Genomic DNA, 22,935 nt, shown 5'->3' with positions numbered 1-22,935 from the left:
GCGGGACTCGGGCTTTTTGTAACTGCCGCTCGGCTCATCCCGGAGAGCGGCCCCCGACTGGCGCCGCGCCGACCACACCGGCGCCAATGGTGCCGATTCTCCGCAGAGCAAAGAATCGTATGGAGGCGTCGGGGCGGTGTGGCACGATTCGCGCCAGTCGCAGGGATTCTCCGGCCCAGCGCTGGGCTGAGAGAATCCCACCCCTAGTGCCTCAAATGGAGAGTGTACCATTCCACAACGCTAATCTGCTGGCAAGAAACAATGGGATGAATGGCTTCCTTTTGTGCCCTATTATTCAATAAATTCATTCCCACCTTGATCAGCAAAGTTTACAGATAAAAATGAAGATTGGAAAGATTGTTCTGTGGAGAAATTATATGACCAGCTCCCTTTTGAGAAATCACATGCCTCCTGACTGCCACAATCTTAATGTTATTGGCATTGACGATAAAAGTTCCAATGTTCTGTACTTTCATGCTTTCTAGCCTGGCATTGATGGTAACCATCTGTATCGTCATGGTGCACAAGGTTCTACTTTGCCACTTCTGAGCAGCAGTGGAACTCATTGGGAATATAACTCACCACCTGTGTGGCAGTATCAACATTTATTTGAATGGGTTAAGTAAAGAACATCCTTTGGAAGCTGTTAGGATGAATGTTGGGATATCCCAGAGCCACTGTGTAGGATACTTAGTATGAGTGTAATCAGAAATGAATTGGTAACGGATGTTTTATCTCCCACAGGCATATCTTTGCTATTGCTGACATTGCGTACACACTGAGCCAGAGTCTTGAGGGGGAACAATGCATCATCGTCAGGTGTGTGGGATAGCCTCTCAGCGCTGCATGTCCGCCAGTCCTGTAAACGATACTGGGTTATGCTGGAGAAATTCGGGAGAGATTCCAAGTTTATTCTGGATTATCCTGTATTGAATCTGGAGGGAATCTGAAAAACCCTGTCGAGATATTGCAAAAACGTTCCAAAGGGCGGGTCACGACCTGTGGGTGAGTCGTGGGAGGGTCAGGGAGCAATTGGTTGCACCATTCCAGTGCTTGTCCCGATCATGGGAGAAGCCCCCAATGGCCGCTTCCGGCTTTTACATTGAGAATGGCGGCCGTTGCTGCCTTTTATTTATTTGTTTATTTATTTTTTAAATTTAGAGTACCCAATTTTTTTTTTACATGTGATGTCAAGTGTCTTGTACGTGCTTTTGCCGTCATATCACAGAGCAGAGTTGCTTCCATTTTCCAGCTGCTGGCAAGAAGACTGTAAAGATGGATCATTTTCTTCAAAGTAAGAGATGGCCAGTAATTCAAATAGGCAGTGATAGGATCTCACGACAGAATCTGCTGAAGAGAACTGCTCAGAAGAGTCCAGGGCAGAGCTGTGCTAGTGTTAACTCTGTACAGAACCTTTGGTTCTTTGGGCCTTTGGTTAAGAGCCTACAAAGAAGACACTTAACTCGGCAACAAAACAGTATAAAGATGATTTCTTGAGGTATAGTTTTGGCAATTGTGCCAAGCAAGTAAGGATGCAAAGCCCATATATATTACTTGCAGGGAAGTACTGACAAATGAGAGAAGTTTCAGATTTTGAAAGAGAAGTGGTGGGTGAAAAATTCCTTTTGAGGTTGAGACCCCAGAGTCAGTTATTAGCTTAGAGCTGATTCCAAATTAAAAGACTATGTTGCTGTAGCTGACCTGTGATACCACATTAAAAACACACCAATGGCTCATGAGGCTGCCAGCATTCTGGAATAGCATCTTCCAGGAGTATCCAGTGCTGAGTAAAATAAACATTTTATTGCTATTGCCCTTCTTGACGATCTACATGTGTGAGGCTTGATTTTCCATTTTCATAAAGGTGAAGATGGCACAAAGAAACTGGCTGAAGTCTGCACCTGATAGGCGCATTGCCCTCTCCTCCTGTGAACCGGACTGAAGTGAGATCATGAGGATCTTTCGTATCAAAGATAAAGTGTGTTGCAAAGATTGGTTGGCGTGGGTCGGCTGCCGTGTGTCTCGAAGATTGGCCTGTTGGCAAAAATGGGTCCTGGGAAAAATAGTTTGAAAAACACTGCTCTCGAATGTTTCTGGAATGACGGTGGGGTGATTCTGATGATGGGGTGACTCTAGGGTGACTCTTGGATGACACTGCAGTGACTCTGGGATGATTCTAAAGTGATCTTGTGGTAATTCTGGGCTGATTGTGGAGTGAATCTGGGGTAAAATTGCTGGAAACTGGATGCATGTGGAGAATAATTGTGACTAATACTCATTTTCCCATTTGTTTCTGTCTAGTGGACAAAGTGGTTCAGGAAAGACTGAGGCAGCCAAACTGATTATTCACTACCTGACGGCACATTACCAGGAAACCAGGGAGGAACAAATTTGTCAGGTCAGGTCCTCGACATTAAATTCACTGCGAACCTGAAAAAAACACAATGAGCTTCCTTCAGAAACAAGATTGGCAGCATTGACATGATTTGCAGAAATACACAGACACAGACAGGCGTAAACACATACACAGACAGACACACAACACATACAGGCACAGACATACACAGATGCAGACATATACACACATGCAAACACACACACAAATACATTCAGAAAGACAACTCAGAGATGTTTACACACACTGTCACATGGAAAAACAGGCACACACACACACTCACACAGACATAGAACACAAACATTCACACTAACACATACACACAAACACACACCTACAGATACATACACTCATCAGACACACAGCACACACACTCACACAGACACATACATACCAACAGACAGACACAACACAGTCGCACACACAAGCACCAACCCATCCCCACAACCAACACTATCCACAGCCACAACCGCAAACCCAGAACCAGCCTCACACCCAACCCCAGAACCAGTCACAACCCCCACCCATTCCCAATCCCAACCCTAAGAATAACCCCAGAACCAGCCCCAACTCCAATCCCAGTCCCACCCCCAGACCCAAATCCAGTCCCAACCCCAGTCCCAGTCCCAACCCCAACTCCAATCACAGTCCCAAACCCAATCCCAGCCCCAATCCCAGCCACAAATCCAGTCACAGATTCAACCCCAGCCCCAACCCCTGTCCTAACCCTAACCACAGCCACAACCCAAAACCTAACTCCAAACCCAACCTCAATGCCAGACCCAACCTCAGCCCCAATCCCAGCCCAACGCTAGCCCCAGCCGAATATAGATCCCGAGTGTCAGGCTAAATTTATATCCTCCCTCTCCAGTGCATTTTCTTGCAGTTCACTGCCTCTCCTCTCACTGGTAGCTTATAAATGCAAACATGCACACATACCCAATTCACACATAAGAATTGTTATGGGCCAGGGGTTAGAGAACCCCAAAGTGTATCATGGAGTTCACCTGACCCACAACTTTTAATAGATTGTGGTATGGGGAGCACACGGCTCACTCTACAGGTGTGGTACAGCAGAAATGGAAAAGTATTTTTTAAAGCAAAACAATGTTTATTCTATGAACTCAAGTTAGCCTTTTCAAAACATACAGTGAACATCTCAGCAACCATTAATTCAAATACAACCCCCAAAGAATACAACACTAAGTAATGCTTAATAACTTCCCAAACAACATCCAGAAGACAGAAGAAACACTTTTCAACAGAAGCACATTAGGTTTTCATTCACTACTGATAACATTTATAATTCTGAATTCATCAAATGATCAAGAGATAGTCTTTTGATGGCAGAGAGAACAGCAGTACCCCTGCTTGGTCTGGCTTCAGCTCCAACACTGAAAACAAAACTAAAACACACCCTGCAGCAAACAGCCTAAAACAAAAGTAAAAAGCTGACAGACAGCCCAGCTCCACCCACACTCTGACATCCTGATAATACCCAATTCTTAAAGGTACATTTCTTAAACTCCCATTTCCTAAAGGTACTCTCACATGACAGCATACACGTCTTACTCAAATAAACAACACACAATATTCTGTCCTGAATGTACATCTCAAACCAGAACACTGGAAGATGCAGTCACGTACAGGCAAGCACCATTTCCATATATCCTTCTGTATGTATGTGCACGTTCTGAACATGGTACACAGATACATAAGCATGACAAACGATTTGGAACTTTAATAATAATTATCTTTATTGTCACAAGTAGGCTTACATTAACACTGCAATGAAGTTACTGTGAAAAACCCCCAGTCGCCACATTCCGACGCCTGTTCGAATACACAGAGGGAGAATTCAGAATGTCCAAATTACCTAACAGCACGTCTTTCGGGACTTGTGGGAGGAAACCGGATCACCCGGTGGAAACCCACGCAGACACAGGGAGAACATGCAGACTGCGCACAGACAGTGACCCAAGCCGGGAACCGAACCTGGGACCCTGGAGCTGTGAAGCAACGGTGCTAACCACTGTGCCACTGTGCCACTCAGAAGGTGGTGGAGGCTGGGGGTCACTGAATATTTTTAAGGCGGAGGTATAAGGTTCTTGTTGGGCAAGGTAGTGAACGCAATCAAATCAAACCTTATAGAATGACAGAGCGGGTGTGAGTGGCCAATGGCCTACATCTGATCCTATTTCATATGTTCGTATGTATCTCTGCCCTACATACCTGCATATTTTAGTCACATCATGAAATCAGGTATACATTCAACAAACATACATTGTAAACACACTCATATACATTGTAGACCTGGTGTTCACTTGGACAAACATTATGGAAACATACAGGTGCACACAATCTTCATACACACTCAGTACTCACTGTCCTGGAGCCCTGTAGGTGACAGTTCTTAGTCATAGTTGATAGAAACCAGAGAATTTAGTATCAATATGAATGATCAGTGACTCTGATTTGAATAGAGGATCCCATGTCAGCCTCCTGGTCCGTTCAGAGCTGTAGTAATACTCAGGGAGCTAGGCAGAAAGTTGAAAGACAGGACGTCTGGGGTTGTAATCTCGGGATTACTCCCTGTGCCACGTGCCAGTGAGGCTAGAAATAGGAAGATAGAGCAGCTAAACACGTGGCTAAACAGCTGGTGTAGGAGGGAAGGTTTCCGTTATCTGGACCACTGGGAGCTCTTCTGGGGCAGGTATGACCTGTACAAGAAGGATGGGTTGCATCTAAACTGGAGAGGCATAAATATCCTGTCCGCGAGGTTTGCTAGTGTCACACGGGAGGGTTTAAACTAGTATGGCAGGGGGATGGGTACCGGAGCCATAAGTGAAAAAATTGACTTCCGGATGCGGCTATGCAGAACTAGGTCGCATATTCGGCAGCTCCCGCTTGGAACGGACTTTTGGGCTCTTTTACAGGGCCCCCACGGCATTTGTTTGACATTTCCCGGTGTGGGAAGAAGACTGCAGCATTCCCCTGACGGTGTCCCCCAGGAATGTTGTGTCTTTTGGCTGCCAGACCCGGCAGAAACAGTGAAGGATTTGGCTTGATCTGCAGCAATAGACAGAGGCCTCTTCCAGCATGCAGGCGGGGGAAGGGCAAGCTTAAAGCTGCAATCTGACTTGACTCTATCAAAGGTGAATTCTGGCAGCAGAGGGAACAACTGTGAAAGGATCTACCAAGGCCATTGAAGAGGCGGGGACGAGGCTTCTGGTGGTGGCCATGGAGGAGTAGGTCGCGCATTCGGCAGCTCCCGTCTGGAACTGACTCTCAGACCTTTTTCAGGAGTTTCCATAGACTTTTTCGGGCAGACTGGTGAAGCAAACACTGCCAACTTCTATGAAACGGACCAGAAGTGTAACGGCCAAAGGAGCGGCACTGGAGCAACGGGAGAAGTGAGGGAAAGAAAACAAAATGGCGGCGGTCAGGGACAAAGGGGAGCTGCAGGAGTTCATCAAGCGCTGCTTCGAGGAGCAGCGCGAGGAGATGCGCAAAGAGATGTTGGCACCTATGCTTTCGGCAATTGAAGGACTTGGGATCACGCAGAAGGCCCACGAAGCTAAGATCCAGGAGGTACAGAAAAGAGTCAGTCAGAACGAGGATGAGCTCGTGGGCCTGGCGGTGAGAGTGGAGCAGAACGATGCGCTACACAAGAGGTGGGCGGGAAGACTCGAAGACCTAGAGAACAGGTCGAGGAGAAAGAATCTGTGAATCCTGGGTCTCCCTGAGGGAGTGGAGGGGGCTGATGCCGGGGCATACGCGAGCACGATGCTCGAGACGATGATGGGCACGAAGGCCCCTTCGAGGCCGCTGGAGTTGGACGGGGCACATCGGGTGCTGGCGAAGAAGCCCCAGGCAAATGAGCCGCCAAGGGCGATGGTGGTGAGGTTCCACCGGTTCATGGACAGAGAGTGGGTCCTGAGATGGGCCAAGAAGGAGCGGAGCAGTAAGTGGGACAATGCAGAGATCCGAATATACCCGGACTGGAGCACGGAGGTTGCAAAGCGGAGAGCGGGTTTCAACCGGGCCAAAGCGGCGTTGTACCGGAGAGAAGTGAAATTCGGAATGCTGCAGCCAGCGCGACTGTGGGTCACATACAAGGGCCAACACTATTACTTTGAAACGCCTGAGGAGGCGTGGACCTTTGTACAAGCCGAAAAGTTGGACTCTAACTGAGGGTTTGTGAGGGTGGGGGGGATGTTTTGGGGTTTGATGTGTGATGGTTGTTGTATATAGGGGGTCAATTACGCGCAGGAAATGTTACATGGGCTGGGGGAGAGAGACAAGACCGCGACAGGAGCTGCGCCAGAGGGGGCGGAGCGGGCTTTGGAAGGCACAGGGTTTTTTCCCGCACGCGGGAAGAAAGGCGGGAAGGGGAACGAAGGAATGCATATGGATTGGGAGACTCCCACGCGGGGAGGTCAATGGGACGGCGGGGGAAGCCGGGGTCAGCAGGCGTCAGCTGACTTACGGGAGTGACATGGGGGGAGCAAAAAAGCTAGACAGGGGTCTAGCGGGGGGAGGGGAGGGGGGGAAGTGGGGGGAAAAAGGGTTGCTGCTGCACTGGCCGAAAGGGAATGGGACACAGAAGAGGTGGTCGGGATGGGGATCCCCCCTCTGGGGGACTGGAGGGTGAGGGACACGTGGACACGGGACTGGCCCAGAAAAGGAGATGGCTAGTCGGCGGGGCGTGGGGGGGGGGGGGGGGGGGGGGGGTGGGGGGGGGGGGGTGGGGGGGGGGGGGGTGAGAGCCCCTCCAATCCGGCTGATAACGTGGAATGTGAGGGGCCTGAATGGGCCGGTGAAGAGGGCTCGAGTGTTCGCGCACTTAAAGGGACTGAAGAGACACATCTCCAAGAGACACATCTGAAGGTGGCGGACCAGGTCAGGTTAAGAAAGGGATGGGTAGGACAGGTATTCCACTCGGGACTGGACACAAAGAATAGAGGAGTGGCAATATTGGTGGGAAAGCGGTTGTCATTTGAGGCCAAGACTATTGTAGCGGACAATGAATGGCGATATGTAATGGTGAGCGGTAGACTGCAAGGGACGTGGGTGGTGTTGGTAAACGTATACGCCCCGAACTGGGATGATGCAGGATTCATGAAGCGCATGTTGGGGCGCATTCCGGACCTGGGGATAGGAGGCCTGATAATGGGAGGGGACTTCAATACAGTGTTGGATCCAGCACTGGACCGCTCCAAATCAAGGGCTGGAAAGAGGCCGGCGGCGGCCAAGGTACTTAGGGGGTTTATGGATCAGATGGGGGGAGTGGACCCATGGCGGTTTGCAAGGCCGCAGGCCAGGGAATTTTCTTTCTTCTCCCATGTACACAAAGCCTACTCCCGGATAGATTTCTTTGTTCTGGGTAGGGCGCTCATCCCGAGGGTGGAGGGGACGGAGTATTCGGCTATAGCCGTTTCGGACCATGCCCCGCACTGGGTGGAACTGGAGCTGGGAGAGGAGAGGGACCAATGCCCGTTGTGGCGGCTGGATGTGGGACTGCTGGCGGACGAGGTGGTGTGTGGGAAGGTGAGGGGGTGTATCGAAAGGTACTTGGAAGCCAACGACAACGGGGAGGTGCGGGTGGGGGTGGTATGGGAGGCGTTAAAGGCGGTGATCAGGGGAGAGCTAATTTCCATTAGGGCTCATAGGGAGAAGACAGAGGGTATGGAAAGGGAGAGGTTAGTGGGGAAGATTTTGAGAGTGAACAGGAGATACGCAGAGGCCCCGGAGGAAAGATTACTTGGGGAAAGACGACGGCTCCAGACGGAGTTTGACCTGTTGACCACAGGGAAGGCGGAGGCACAGTGGAGGAAAGCGCAGGGGGCGACCTACGAGTATGGGGAAAGGCTAGTCGGATGCTGGCACACCAGCTCCGTAAGAGGATGGCAGCGAGGGAAATAGGGGGAGTCAAAGATGGAAGGGGAGCCACGGTTCGGAGTGATACGAAAATAAACAAGGTATTCAAGGCCTTTTATGAAGAGCTGTACAGATCCCAGCCCCCAGCGGGGGAAGAGGGGATGAGACGATTCCTAGATCAGCTGAGATACCCGAGGGTGGAGGAGCAAGAGGTGGCTGGTTTGGGGGCACCAATTGGGTTGGAGGAGCTGAGCAAGGGTTTGGGGAGCATGCAGGCGGGGAAGGCCCTGGGACCGGACGGATTCCCGGTGGAGTTCTACAGGAAGTACGCAGACCTGTTGGCCCCGCTACTGGTGAGGACCTTTAATGAGGCAAGAGAGGAGGGGACCCTGCCCCCGACAATGTCGGAAGCAACAATTTCTTTGATCCTAAAGCGGGACAAGGACCCACTGCAATGTGGCTCGTACAGGCCGATCTCGCTCCTCAATGTGGATGCAAAGTTGCTGGCAAAAGTGCTGGCCACGAGGATCGAGGACTGTGTCCCAGGGGTAATCCACAAGGACCAGACGGGATTTGTAAAGGGCAGGCAACTAAACACCAATGTACGGCGGCTCTTAAACGTGATAATGATGCCATCGGAGGAGGGAGAGGTGGAGATAGTGTCAGCTATGGACGCGGAGAAGGACTTTGACCGAGTAGAGTGGGAGTACCTTTGGGAGGTGCTGCGCAGGTTTGGGTTCGGGGTAGGGTTTATCAATTGGGTTAAGCTCCTTTACAGAGCCCCGATGGCAAGTGTAGTGACGAACCGGCGGAGGTCGGAGTACTTTCGACTGTACCGAGGGACGAGGCAGGGGTGCCCCCTGTCCCCCCTGTTGTTCGCATTGGCGATCGAACCATTGGCCATGTAATTGAGGGAGTCTAATAAATGGAGGGGGGTGGTCCGAGGGGGAGAAGAGCATCGGGTGTCGCTATATGCGGATGACCTGTTGCTGTACGTGGCGGATCCAATGGAGGGGATTTTGGAGGTCATGCAGACTCTAAGGGAGTTTGGGGAGTTTTCGGGCTATAAGCTCAATGTAGGGAACAGTGAGCTCTTTGTATTACAGGCAGGGGACCAAGAAAGAGGGATAAGGGGACCTACCGCGGAGGGGAGCTTTCGGTATCTGGGGATCCAGATAGCCAGGAGTTGGGGGACCCTACATAAACTGAATCTGACGAGGTTGGTGGAGCAAATGGAGGAGGATTTCAAAAGATGGGACATGTTACCGCTCTCGCTGGCGGGTAGAGTGCAGTCGGTCAAAATGGTGGTCCTTCCGAGGTTTCTGTTTGTGTTTCAGTGCCTTCCCATCGTGATCACTACGGCCTTTTTTAAGAGAGTAGGCAGGAGTATTATGGGGTTTGTGTGGGCGAATAAGACCCCGAGAGTAAGGAGAGGGTTCCTGGAACGCAGTAGGGACCGAGGAGGGTTGGCGCTGCCAAACCTGGAGAGCTACTACTGGGCAGCAAATGTGGCAATGATCCACAAGTGGGTTATGGAGGAAGAGGGGGCGGCATGTAAGAGGATGGAGATGGCGTCCTGTAAAGGAACGAGCCTGGGGGCGTTGGTGACGGCACCGCTGCCGCTCTCGCCGACAAAGTATACCACGAGCCCGGTGGTGGCGGCAACGCTAAGGATCTGGGGCCAGTGGAGGCAGCACCGGGGTGCAATGGGAGCATTGGTGTGGTCCCCGATCAGGGGTAACCACCGGTTTGTCCCGGGGAAGATGGACGGGGGGTTCCAGAGCTGGCATCGGGCGGGGATTGGAAGAATGGGGGACCTGTTCATCGACGGGACGTTTGCGAGCCTAGGGGCACTGGAGGAGAAGTTCGAGTTACCCCCGGGAAATGCCTTTAGATATATGCAGGTGAGGGCTTTTGTGAGGCGACAGGTGAGGGAATTCCCGTTGCTCCCGGCACAAGAAGTTCAAGATAGGATGATCTCGGGTGTATGGGTCGGGGAGGGCAAGGTGTCGGAAATACACCACGAGTTGAAAGAAGAGGGGGAAGCGCTGGTAGAAGAGTTGAAGGGTAAATGGGAGGAGGAGCTGGGGGAGGAGATCGAGGAAGGTCTGTGGGCTGATGCCCTAGGTAGGGTTAATTCCTCCTCCTCATGTGCCAGGCTCAGCCTGATACAATTTAAGGTGGTCCACAGAGCGCACTTGACGGGGGCGAGGTTGAGTAGTTTCTTTGGTGTAGAGGACAGATGTGGAATGTGCTCAGGGAGCCCGGCGAACCATGTCCATATGTTTTGGTCATGCCCGGCACTGGAGGGGTTCTGGAGAGGAGTGGCGGGAGCAATATCTCAGGTGGTGAAAGTCCGGGTCAAGCCAAGCTGGGGGCTAGCAATATTTGGAGTAGTGGATGAACCGGGAGTGCAGGAGGCGAAAGAGGCCGGCATTCTGGCCTTTGCGTCCCTAGTAGCCCGGCGAAGGATCTTGCTAATTATCATAGAATTTACAGTGCAGAAGGAGGCCATTCGGCCCATCGTGTCTGCACCGGCTCTTGGAAAGAGCACCCTACCCAAGGTCAACACCTCCACCTATTCCCATAACCCAGTAACCCCTCCCAACACTAAGGGCAATTTTGGACACTAAGGGCAATTTTGGACACTATGGGCAATTTAGCATGGCCAATCCACCTAACCCGCACATCTTTGGACTGTGGGAGGAAACCGGAGCACCCGGAGGAAACCCACGCACACACGGGGAGGATGTGCAGACTCCGCACAGACAGTGACCCAAGCCGGAATCGAAACTGGGACCCTGGAGCTGTGAAGCATTTGTGCTAACCACCATGCTACCGTGCTGCCCCTAATGTGGAAGGAGGCAAAGCCCCCCAGCCTGGAGGCCTGGATAAATGATATGGCTGGGTTCATAAAGTTGGAGAGGATTAAGTTTGCCTTGAGAGGGTCTGCGCAGGGGTTCTACAGGCGGTGGCAACCGTTCCTAGACTATCTCGCGGAGCGTTAGAGAAAGGTCGGTCAGCAGCAGCAGCAACCTTGGGGGGGGGGGGCGGGGGGGACACATCCTGGGAGGGGGGGGGGGGGTGGAGAGGGGGGACTGCCTGGGAGGGTGGATGAGCAAGAGATAACATGAAGGGTTGGGGAAACTGGCACGTACGGGTGAGGGCCAGTGTACAAAGCTGTGTAAATATATCATTTTGCCATGTATATATCTTGCTCTGCGCGATTTCTCTTTTTTTGTTGTTACGGGGGTGGGGGTGGGGGGGGGGGGTTATTGTTTGTAAGGGAGAAACATTGTGTTAAAAAAGTTTAATAAATACATTTTTTTTAAAAAAAGAAGGTGAAAAAATTGAGGGAGAACTAGGGAATAGGGCCACTATGGCTCTGAGGAAGAGCAGACAGGGAGATGTTGCTGAAAACAGCGGGACTGGTGGCCTGAAGTGCACATGTTTTTAATGCAAGAAGTATAACAGATAAGGCAGATGAATTTAGAGCTTGGATTAATACTTGGAACTATGATGTTGTTACAGAAACCTGGTTGAGGGAAGGACAGGATTGGCATCTAAACGTTCCAGGATTTAGATGTTTGAGGCGGGATAGGGGGGGATGTAATAGGGGGGGATGTAAAAGGGGTGGCGGAGTTGCGCTACTGGTTAGGGAGACTATCACAGCTGAACTGCGGGAGGACACCTCAGAGGGCAGCGAGTGTATATGGGTAGAGATCAGGAATAAGAAGGGTGCAGTCACAATGTTGGGGGTTTACTACAGGCCACCCAACAGCCAGCGGGTGATAGAGGAGCAAATAGGTAGACAGATTTTGGAAAGGAGTAAAAGCAACTGGGTTGTTGTGATGGGAGACTTTAACTTCCCCAATATTGACTGGGACTCACTTAGTACTAGGGGCTTAGACGGGGCAGAGTTTGTAAGGAGCATGCAGGAGGGCTTGTTAAAACAATATGTAGATAGTCCAACTAGGGAAGGGGCTGTACTGGACCTGGTATTGGGGAATGAGCCCGGCCAAGTGGTAGAAGTTTCAGTAGGGGAGCATTTCAGGAACAGTGACCATAATTCAGTAAGTTTTGAAGTGCTGGTGGACAAAGATAAGAGTGGTCCTAGGGTGAATGTGCTAAATTGGGGGAAGGCTAATTCTAACAATATTAGGCAGGAACTGAAGAACCTAGATTGGGGGCGGATGTTTGAGGGTAAATCAACATCTGACATGTGGAGGCTTTCAAATGTCAGTTGAAAGAAATTCAAGACCGGCATGTTCCCGTGCGGAAGAAGGGTAAATACGGCAAATTTTGGAAACCTTGGATAATGAAAGATATTGCAGGCCTCGTCAAAACAAAAAGGGGCATTTGTCAGGGCTAGAAGGCTGGGAACAGGCAAAGCCTGTGTGGAGTATAAGGAAAGTAGGAAGGAACTTAAGCAAGGAGTCTGGAGGGCTAAAAGGGGTCACGAAAAGTCATTGGCAAATAGGGTTAAGGAAAATCCCAAGGCTTTTTACACGTACATAAAAAGCAAGAGGGTAGCCAGGGAATGGGTGGGCACACTGAAGGACAGGCGGCGGAATCCAAATGTGGAGCCAAAGGAAATGGGCAAGTACAAAATTAATACTTTGCATCAGTATTCAGCAAAGAGAAGGAATTGGTGGATGTTGTGTCTGGAGAAGGGTGTGTAGATAGCCTGGGTCACATTGAGATCCAAAAAGACGAGGTGTTGGGCGCCTTGAAAAATATTAAGGTAGATAAGTCCCCAGGGCCTGATGGGATCTACCTCAGAATACTGAAGGAGACAAGAGAGGAAATTGCTGAGGCCTTGACAGAAATCTTTGGATCCTCACTGTCTTCAGGTGATGTCCCGGAGGACTGGAGAATGGCCAATGTTGTTCCTTTGTTTAAGAAGGGTAGCAAGGATCATCTAGGGAACTACAGGCCGATGAGCCTTACGTCAGTGGTAGGGAAATTACTGGAGAAAATTCTTCGAGACAGGATCTAGTCCCGTTTGGAAGCAAATAGCCATATTAGCGAGAGGCAACACGGTTTTGTGAAAGGGAGGTCGTGTCTCACTAACTTGACTTTCGAGGAGTTTTTCGAGGAGTTCACAATGATGATTGATGCAGGTAGGGCAGTGGATGTTGTCTATCTGGACTTCAGTAAGGCCTTTGGCAAGGTCCCTCATGGCAGACTGGTACAAAAGGTGAAGTCACACGGGATCAGGGGTGAGCTGTCAAGATGGATACAGAACTGGCAAGGTCATAGAAAGCAGAGAGTAGCTTTTATGATTGGAGGGCAGTGACTAGTGGTGTTCCGCAGGGATCAGTGCTGGAACCTTTGCTGTTCGTAATATATATAAATGATTTGAAGGAAAATGTAGCTGGTCTGATTAGTAAGTTTCCAGACGACACAAAGGTTGGTGGAATTGCGTATCGCGATGAGGACTGTCAGAGGATGCAGCAGGATTTAGATCGTTTGGAGACTTGGGCGGAGAGATGGCATGGTGTTTAATCTGGAAAAATGTGAGGTAATGCCTTTTAGAAGATCAAATGCAGATAGGAAATATACAGTGAATGGTAGAACCCTCAAGAGTATTGACAGTCAGAGAGATCTAGGTGGACAGGTCCACAGGTCACTGAAAGGGGCAACACAGGTGGAGAAGGTAGTCAAGAAGGCATACGGCATGCTTGCCTTAATTGGCCGGGGCATTGAGTATAACAATTGGCAAGTCATGTTGCAGATGTATAAAACCTTAGTTAAGCCACACTAAAACACACATTGTGTTTAATTCTGGTTGCCACAGTACCAGAAGGATGTGGAGGCTTTCGAGAGGGTGAAGAAGAGATTTACCAGGATGTTGCCTGGTATGAAGGGCATCAGCTATGAGGAGCTGTTGAATAAACTCGGTTTGTTCTCACTGGAATGACGGAGGTTGAGGGGCGACCTGATGGAGGTCTACAAAAATTATGAGGGGCATAGACAGGGTGGATAGTCAGAGGTTTTTCCCAGGGTAGAGGGCTCAATTACTAGGGGGCATAGGTTTAAGGTGCAAGGTTTAGAGGAGATGTACGAGGCAAGTTTTTTACCCAAGGATAGTGGGTGCCTGGAACTCTCTGCCGGAGGAGGTGGTGGGAGCAGGGACGATAGTGAAATTTAAGGGGCATCTTGACAAATACATGAATAGGATGGGGATAGCGGGATACGGACCCCGGATGTGCGGAAGCTTTTAGTTTAGACGGGCAGCATGATCGGCACAGGCTTGGAGGGCCGAAGTGTACAGCCTGTGCTGTACTTTTCTTTGTTCTTTGCTCTTAAGAGCCAACATTTGCCTCAGAGCCCCTGGGTTAAGGAAGGAAAATTCAGCGAGACATTGTGCCCCTGATCATCATCCAGTTGGAAAGCACATGGAGCTATTATGAAAGAATATGATTGGTGTTGACAAAGGGTCATTTGGACTCAAAACGTTAGGTCTTTTCTCTCCTGACAGATGCTTCCAGACCTGCTGAGATTTTCCAGCATTTTCTCTTTTGGTTTCAGATTCCAGTATCCGCAGTAATTTGCTTCTAATCCACACGAATTCTCAGCACTTGGCCAATAGCCTTGAATATTATGACATTTCAAGTGCTCATCCAAGTACTTTGTAAAGATTGTGAGGTTTCCTGCATCAACTACTGCTGCCTCACAGCACCAGGGACCAGGATTCAATTCCATCCTTGGGTCACTGTTTGTGTGAAATTTGCCCGTTCTCCCCGTGTTTGCATGGGTTTTCTCCGGGTGGTCTGGTTTTCCCCCACAGTCCAAAGGTGTGCATTGGCCATGATACATTGCCCCTTAGTGTCCAGGGATGGGTAGGTTAGGTTATGGGATTACCGGGATAGGGCAGGGTGGAGAGGAGAGGAGACACAAGAGGAGAGTGCACATTCGAAGGGCCAGTGAAGACTCGATGGGCCGAATAGACTCCTTCTGCATTGTAGGAGTTCTATGATTCTATACCTTCCCAGATTCCCACCACCCTCTGTGTGAAAACCCTTTCCTCAAATCCCCTCTAATCCTCCTGCCCCACATCTTAAAATTATGTCCCCCTTTTTATTGGCTCTTGAACTAAGGGGAACTGCTGCATTCTATCCAGCCTGTTCATGTCCTTCATAATCGTATACACCTCAATCAGGTTCCCACTCAGCCTTCTCTGCTGCAAAGAAAACAACCTCAGCCTGTCCAGCCTCTTTTCATAACTCAAATGCTTCATCCCAGGCAACATCCTGATGAATCTCCTCTACCACCTCTCCGGTGCAATCAGATCTTTCCTATAGTGAGGCGACCAGAACTGCAAACAGTTCTCCAGATGTGGCCCAACCAAAATCCTGCACAGCTCCAACACAACCTCCCTGCTTTTATAATTTGTGCCACGACTAATAAGAACATAAGAACATAGGAACTAGGAGCAGGAGTATGGCATCTCGCCCCTCCAGCCTGCTCCGCCATTCAATGAGATCATGGCTGATCTTTTGTGGACTCAGCTCCACTTTCCGGCCCGAACACCATAACCCTTAATCCCTTTATTCTTCAAAAAACTATCTATCTTTATTTTAAAAACATTTAATGAAGGAGCATCAACTGCTTCACTGGGCAAGGAATTACATAGATTCACAACCCTTTGGGTGAAGAAGTTCCTCCTAAATACAGTCCTAAATCTCCTTCCCCTTATTTTGAGGCTATGCCCCCTAGTTCTGCTTTCACCCGCCAGTAGAAACAACCTGCCCGCATCTATCCTCTCTATTCCCTTCATAATTTTATATGTTTCTGTAAGATCCCCCCTCATCCGTTTAAATTCCAATGAGTACAGTCCCAGTCTACTCACCTCTACTCGTAATCCAACCCCTTCAGCTCTGGGATTAACCTAGTGAATCTCCTCTGCACACCCTCCAGTGCCAGTACGTCCTTTCTCAAGTAAGGAGACCAAAACTGAACACAATACTCCAGGTGTGGCCTCACTAACACCTTATACAATTGCAGCAGAACCTCCCTAGTCTTAAACTCCATCCCTCTCGCAATGAAGGACAAAATTCCATTTGCCTTCTTAATCACCTGTTGCACCTGTAAACCAACTTTTTGCGACTCATGCACTAGCACACCCAGGTCTCTCTGCACAGCAGCATGTTTTAATATTTTATCATTTAAATAATAATCCCTTTTGCTGTTATTCCTACCAAAATGGATAACCTCACATTTGTCAACATTGTATTCCATCTGCCAGACCCTAGCCCATTTACTTAGCCTATCCAAATCCCTCTGCAGACTTCCAGTATCCTCTACACCTTTTGCTTTACCACTCATCTTAGTGTCGTCTGCAAACTTGGACACATTGCCCTTGGTCTCCAACTCCAAATCAGCTACGTAATTTGTGAACAATTGTGGGCCCAACACTGATCCCTGAGGGACACCACTAGTTAGTGATTGCAAACCAGAGAAACACCTATTAATCCCCACCCTTAATGCCATGCATCTTTATCTTATGCAGCAACCTTTTGTGTGGCACCTTGTCAAAGGCTTTCTGGAAATCCAGATATACCACATCCATTGGCTCCCCATTATCTACCGCACTGGTAATGTCCTCAAAACATTCCAATCAATTAGTTAGGCACGACCTGCCCTTTATGAACCCATACTGTGTCTGCCCAATGGGACAATTTCCATCCAGATCCCTTGCTATTTCTTCCTTGATGATAGATTCCAGCACCTTCCCTACTACCGAAGTTAAGCTCACTGGCCAATAATTACGCGCTTTCTGCCTACCTCCTTTTTTAAACAGTTTGCTAATTTCCAATCCGCCGGGACCAACCATCTAGTGAATTTTGGTAAATTATCACTAGTGCATTTGCAATTTCCCTAGCCATCTCTTTTAGCACTCTGGGATGCATTCCATCAGGGCCAGGAGACTTGTCTACCTTTAGCCCCATTAGCTTGCCCATTACTATCTCCTTTGTTTAAGCACAAAACACTAGTGTTTGATTTTATCTTCTCACCCTCCATTTGTATTTTAAATTCCACCATATTGTGATCACTCCTTCCGAGAGGATCCCTAACTATGAGATCATGAATTAGGGTCATGATCTATGAGATCATTACTCAGGACCAGATCTAGGTCCGCTAGGTTCCATTGCATACTGTTCGAGGAAACTATCGCGGATACATTCTATAAACTCCTCCTCAAGGCTGCCTTGACCGACCTGGTTAAACCAATCAACATGTAGATTAAAATCCCCCATGATAACTGCTGTACCATTTCTACATGCATCCGTTATTTCTTTGTTTATTCCCTGCCCCACCATGGTGTTACTATTTGGTGGCCTACAGAGTACGCCTATCAGTGACTTTTTCACCTTACTATTCCTGATTTCCACCCAAATGGATTCAACCTTATCTCCATAGCACTAATGCCATCCCTTACAATTGCCCGGATGTCATCCTTAAATAACAGAGCTACACCACCTCCCTTACAATCCACTCTGTCCTTCCAAATAGTTTGATACCCTTGGATATTTAACTCCCAGTCGTGACCATCCTTTAACCATGTTTCAGTAATGGCCACTAAATCATAGTCATTCACGATGATTTGCGCCATCAATTCATTTACCTTATTCCGAATACTACGAGCATTCAGGTAAAGTACACTTATGTTGGCTTTTTTACCTCTGTTTTGAATCTTAACACTCTCCTAGATGACATCAGTAACCTCTCCTAAGTTATATTTCCTCTTAACTTTTCTCCTAATTTTCCTTGTCGTTGAACCCATATCTTCATGTAACAACCTGCCACATCGCTGACCATTAATGTTTTTACTTCCAGTTTTATTCCTTTCAGTATTACTGGGCCTTTCAGTATTCACTGAGCTCCCCTCAGTCACTGTACCTTATACTGTCGCCCTTTTTGATTTTTGACTATGGCTTACACTTTCCCGCTTACTGCCTTTTGTCTCTGTCCCTATTTTACTACCTTCCAACGTCCTGCATCGGTTCCCATCACCCTGCCACATTAGTTTAAACCCTCCCCAACAGCTCTAGCAAACACCCCCAGGACATTGTTTCCAATCCTGCCCAAGTGCAGACCGTCCGGTTTGTACTGGTCCCACCTCCCCAGAACCGGTTCCAATTCCCCAGGAATTTGAATCCCTCCCTCTTGCACCATCTCTCGAGCCACACGTTCATCCTATCTATCCTGACATTCCTACTCCTGTAGGATGTGGGTGGTGAGGGATACCACCGGTGTCCCCCCTGACTATACCTGCGGGAAGTGCACCCAACTCCAGCTCCTCAAAGACCGTGTTAGGGAACTGGAGCTGAAGCTGGATGAACTTCGGATCATCCGGGAGGCAGAGGGGGTGATAGAGAAGAGTTACAGGGAGGTAACCACACCCAAGGTACAGGACAAGAATAGCTGGGTTACAGTCAGGGGGAAATAAACCAACAGGCAGACAGTGCAGGGATCCCTCGTGGCCGTTCCCCTTCAAAACAAGGAAACCGTTTTGGATGCTGTTGGGGGGGATGATCTGCCGGGGGAAGTCCCTAGCGGCCAGGTCTCTGGCACTGAGTCTGGCTCTGGGGCTCAGAAGGGAAGGGGGAGAATATAAAAGCAATAGTTGAAGGAGATTCAATGGTTAGGGGAATAGATAGGAGATTCTGTGGTCGCGAGCGAGATGCCCGGAAGGTATGTTGCCTCCCGGGTGCCAGGGCCAGGAATGTCTTGGATCGTGTCTTCAGGATCCTTAAGGAGGAGGGTGAGCAGCCAGAAGTCGTGGTGCACAATGGTACCAACGACGTAGGTGGGAAAAGGGGTGTAGAGGTAATAAACAAGTTTAGGGAGTTAGGCTGGAAGTTAAAAGCCAGGACAGACAGAGTTGTCATCTCTGGTTTGTTGCCGGTGCCACGTAATGGCGAGGCTAGGAATAGGGAGAGAGTGCAGCTGGACACGTGGCTGCAGGAATGGTGTAGGAGGGAGGGCTTCAGATATTTGGATAATTGGAGCACATTCTGGGGAAGGTGGGACCTGTACAAGCAGGACGGGTTGCATCTGAACCAGAGGGGCACCAATATCCTGGGAGGGAGGTACTCTTCGGGAGGGTTTACATTAATTTGGCAGGGGAATGGGAACCTGATTTGTAGTCCAGCAACTAAGGTAGACAATATTCAGGACGCCATTGCGTGTAATGAGGCAGTGGGGAAGGGAACACTGACAAAGGAGAGTACTTGCAGGCACGGAGATGGGTTGAAGTGTGTATACTTCAACGCAAGATGCATCAGGAATAAGGTGGGTGAACTTAAGGCATGGATCAGTACTTGGGACTACGATGTGGTGGCCATCACGGAAACCTGGATAGAAGAGGGGCAGAAATGGTTGTTGGAGGTCCCTGGTTATAGATGTTTCAATAAGATTAGGGAGGGTGGTAAAAGAGGTGGGGGGTGGCATTGTTTAGTAGAGATAGTATAACAGCTGCAGAAAGGCAGTTCGAGGAGTATTCAGCCTACTGAGGTAGTATGGGTTGAAGTCAGAAATAGGAAAGGAGCAGTCACCTTGTTAGGAATTTTCTATAGGCCCCCCAATAGTAGCAGAGATGTGGAGGAACAGATTGGGAAACAGATCTTGGAAAGGTGCAGAAGACACAGGGTAGTAGTCATGGGTGACCTTAACTTCCCAAACATTGAGTGGAAACTCTTTAGATCAAATAGTTTGGATGGGGTGGTGTTTGTGCAGTGTGTCCAGGAAGCTTTTCTAACACAGTATGTTGATTGTCCGACCAGAGGAGGGGCAATATTGGATTTAGTACTTGGTAATGAACCAGGGCAAGTGATAGATTTGTTAGTGGGGGAGCATTTTGGAGATGGTGACCACAATTCTGTGACTTTCACTTCAGTAATGGAGAGGGATAGGTGCGTGCAACAGGGCAAGGTTTACAATTGGGGGAAGGGGAAATACGATGTTGTCAGACAAGAATTGAAGTGCATAAGTTGGGAACATAGGCTGTCAGGGAAGAACACAAGTGAAATGTGGAATTTGTTCAAGGAACAGGTACTACGTGTCCTTGATTATGTATGTCCCTGTCAGGCAGGGAAAGGATGGTCGAGTGAGGGAACCATGGTTGACAAGAGAGGTTGAATGTCTTGTTAAGAGGAAAAAGGAGACTTATGTAAGGCTGAGGAAACAAGGTTCAGACAGGGCGTTGGAGGGATACAAGATAGCCAGGAGGGAACTGAAGAAAGGGATTAGGAGAGCTAAGAGAGGGCATGAGCAATCTTTGGCGGGTAGGATCAAGGAAAACCCCAAGGCCTTTTACACATATGTGAGAAGTATGAGAATGAGTAGAGCGAGGGTAGGTCCGATCAAGGACAGTAGCGGGAGATTGTGTATTGAGTCTGAAGTGATAGGAGAGGTCTTGAACGAGTACTTTTCTTCTGTATTTACAAATGAGAGGGGCCATATTGTTGGAGAGGACAGTGTGAAACAGACTGGTGAGCTCGAGGAAATACTTGTTCGGAAGGAAGATGTGTTGGGCATTTTGAAAAACTTGAGGATAGTCAAGTCCCCCGGGCTTGACGGGATATATCCAAGGATTCTATGGGAAGCAAGAGATGAAATTGCAGAGCCGTTGGCAATGATCTTTTCGTCCTCACTGTCAACAGGGGTGGCACCAGGGGATTGCAGAGTGGCGAATGTCGTGCCCCTGTTCAAAAAAGGAGTAGGGATAACCCTGGGAATGACAAGCCAGTTAATCTTACTTCGGTGGTAGGCAAAGTCATGGAAAGGGTACTGAGGATAGGATTTCTGAGTATCTGGAAAGACACTGCTTGATTATCGATAGTCAGCACGGATTTGGGAGGGGTAGGTCTTGCCTCACAAGTCTTCTTGAATTCTTTGAGGAGGTGACCCAGCATGTGGATGAAGGTAAAGCAGTGGATGTAGTGTACATGGATTTTAGTAAGGCATTTGATAAGGTTCCCCATGGTAGGCTTCTGCAGAAAGTAAGGAGGCATGGGATAGTGGGAAATTTGGCCAGTTGGGTAACAAACTGGCTAACCGATAGAAGTCAGAGAGTGGTGGTGGATGGCAAATATTCAGCCTGGATCCCAGTTACCAGTGGCGTACCGCAGGGATCAGTTCTGGGTCCTCTGCTGTTTGTGATTTTCATTAATGATTTGGATGAGGGAGTTGAAGGGTGGGTCAGTAAATTTGCAGACGATGCGGAGATTGGTGGAGTTGTGGATAATGAGGAGGGCTGTTACATAGATACATAGAATTTACAGTGCAGAAGGAGGCCATTCAGCCCATCGAGTCTGCACCGGCTCTTGGAAAGAGCACCCTACCCAAGTCCACACCTCCACCCCATCCCCATAACCCAGTAACCCCACCCAGCACTAAGGGCAATTTTGGACACTAAGGGCAATTTAGCATGGCCAATCCACCTAACCTGCACATCTTTGGACTGTGGGAGGAAACCGGAGGACCCGGAGGAAACCCACGCAGACACGGGGAGAACGTGCAGACTCCGCACAGACAGTGACCCAGCGGGGAATCGAACCTGGGACCCTGGAGCTGTGAAGCAATTGTGCTAACCACCATGCTACCGTGCTGCCCCTGTTGTTGGCTGCAAAGAGACATAGATAGGACGCAGAGCTGGGCTGAGAAGTGGCAGATGGAGTTTAACCCTGAAAAGTGTGAGGTTGTCCATTTTGGAAGAACAAATATGAATGCAGAATACAGGGTTAACGGTAGAGTTCTTGGCAATGTGGAGGAGCAGAGAGATCTTGGGGTCTATGTTCATACATCTTTGAAAGTTGTCACTCAAGTGGATAGAGCTGTGAAGAAGGCCTATGGTGTGCTAGCGTTCATTAACAGAGGGATTGAACTTAAGAGCCGTGAGGTGATGATGCAGCTGTACAAAACTTTGGTAAGGCCACATTTGGAGTACTGTGTACAGTCCTGGTCGCCTCATTTTAGGAAGGATGTGGAAGCTTTGGAAAAGGTGCAAAGGAGATTTACCAGGATGTTGCCTGAAATGGAGAGTAGGTCTTACGAGGAAAGGTTGAGGGTGCTAGGCCTTTTCGCATTAGAACGGAAAAGGTGCCTGGAATGGAGAGTAGGTCTTACGAGGAAAGGTTGAGGGTGCTAGGCCTTTTCGCATTAGAACGGAAAAGGATGAGGGGCGACTTGATAGAGGTTTATAAGATGATCAGGGGAATAGATAGAGTAGACAGTCAGAGACTTTTTCCCCGGGTGGAACAAACCATTACAAGGGGACATAAATTTAAGGTGAATGGTGGAAGATATAGGGGGGATGTCAGAGGTAGGTTCTTTACCCAGAGAGTAGTGGGGGCATGGAATGCACTGCCTGTGGAAGTAGTTGAGTCGGAAACATTAGGGACCTTCAAGCAGCTATTGGATAGGTACATGAATTACGGTAAAATGATATAGTGTAGATTTATTTGTTCTTAAGGGCAGCACGGTAGCATTGTGGATAGCACAATTGCTTCACAGCTCCAGTGTCCCAGGTTCGATTCCAGCTTGGGTCACTGTCTGTGCGGAGTCTGCACATCCTCCCCGTGTCTGCGTGGGTTTCCTCCGGGTGCTCCGGTTTCCTCCCACAGTCGAAAGATGTGCAGGTTAGGTGGATT

General features: G+C 49.0%; 1 long non-coding RNA gene across 1 annotated transcript in view; it reads left to right on the top strand.

The window, feature by feature from the left end:
- The first annotated feature begins 2,305 nt into the window (after window positions 1-2,305).
- LOC140394826 (uncharacterized) overlaps window positions 2,306-22,935 on the top strand; it is a 42,466-nt gene continuing 21,836 nt past the window's right edge. Inside the window, exon 1 of the long non-coding RNA XR_011936020.1 lies at window positions 2,306-2,398. This is a non-coding gene — a long non-coding RNA (uncharacterized lncRNA). The remainder of the gene's footprint in view (window positions 2,399-22,935) is intronic.

This window comes from Scyliorhinus torazame, chromosome 18, assembly GCF_047496885.1.
Source record: "Scyliorhinus torazame isolate Kashiwa2021f chromosome 18, sScyTor2.1, whole genome shotgun sequence".
NCBI classification, from domain to species: domain Eukaryota; kingdom Metazoa; phylum Chordata; class Chondrichthyes; order Carcharhiniformes; family Scyliorhinidae; genus Scyliorhinus; species Scyliorhinus torazame.
The sequence above is the reverse complement of the archived record's forward strand: the minus strand, read 5'-3'. Positions and strand labels throughout refer to the sequence as shown.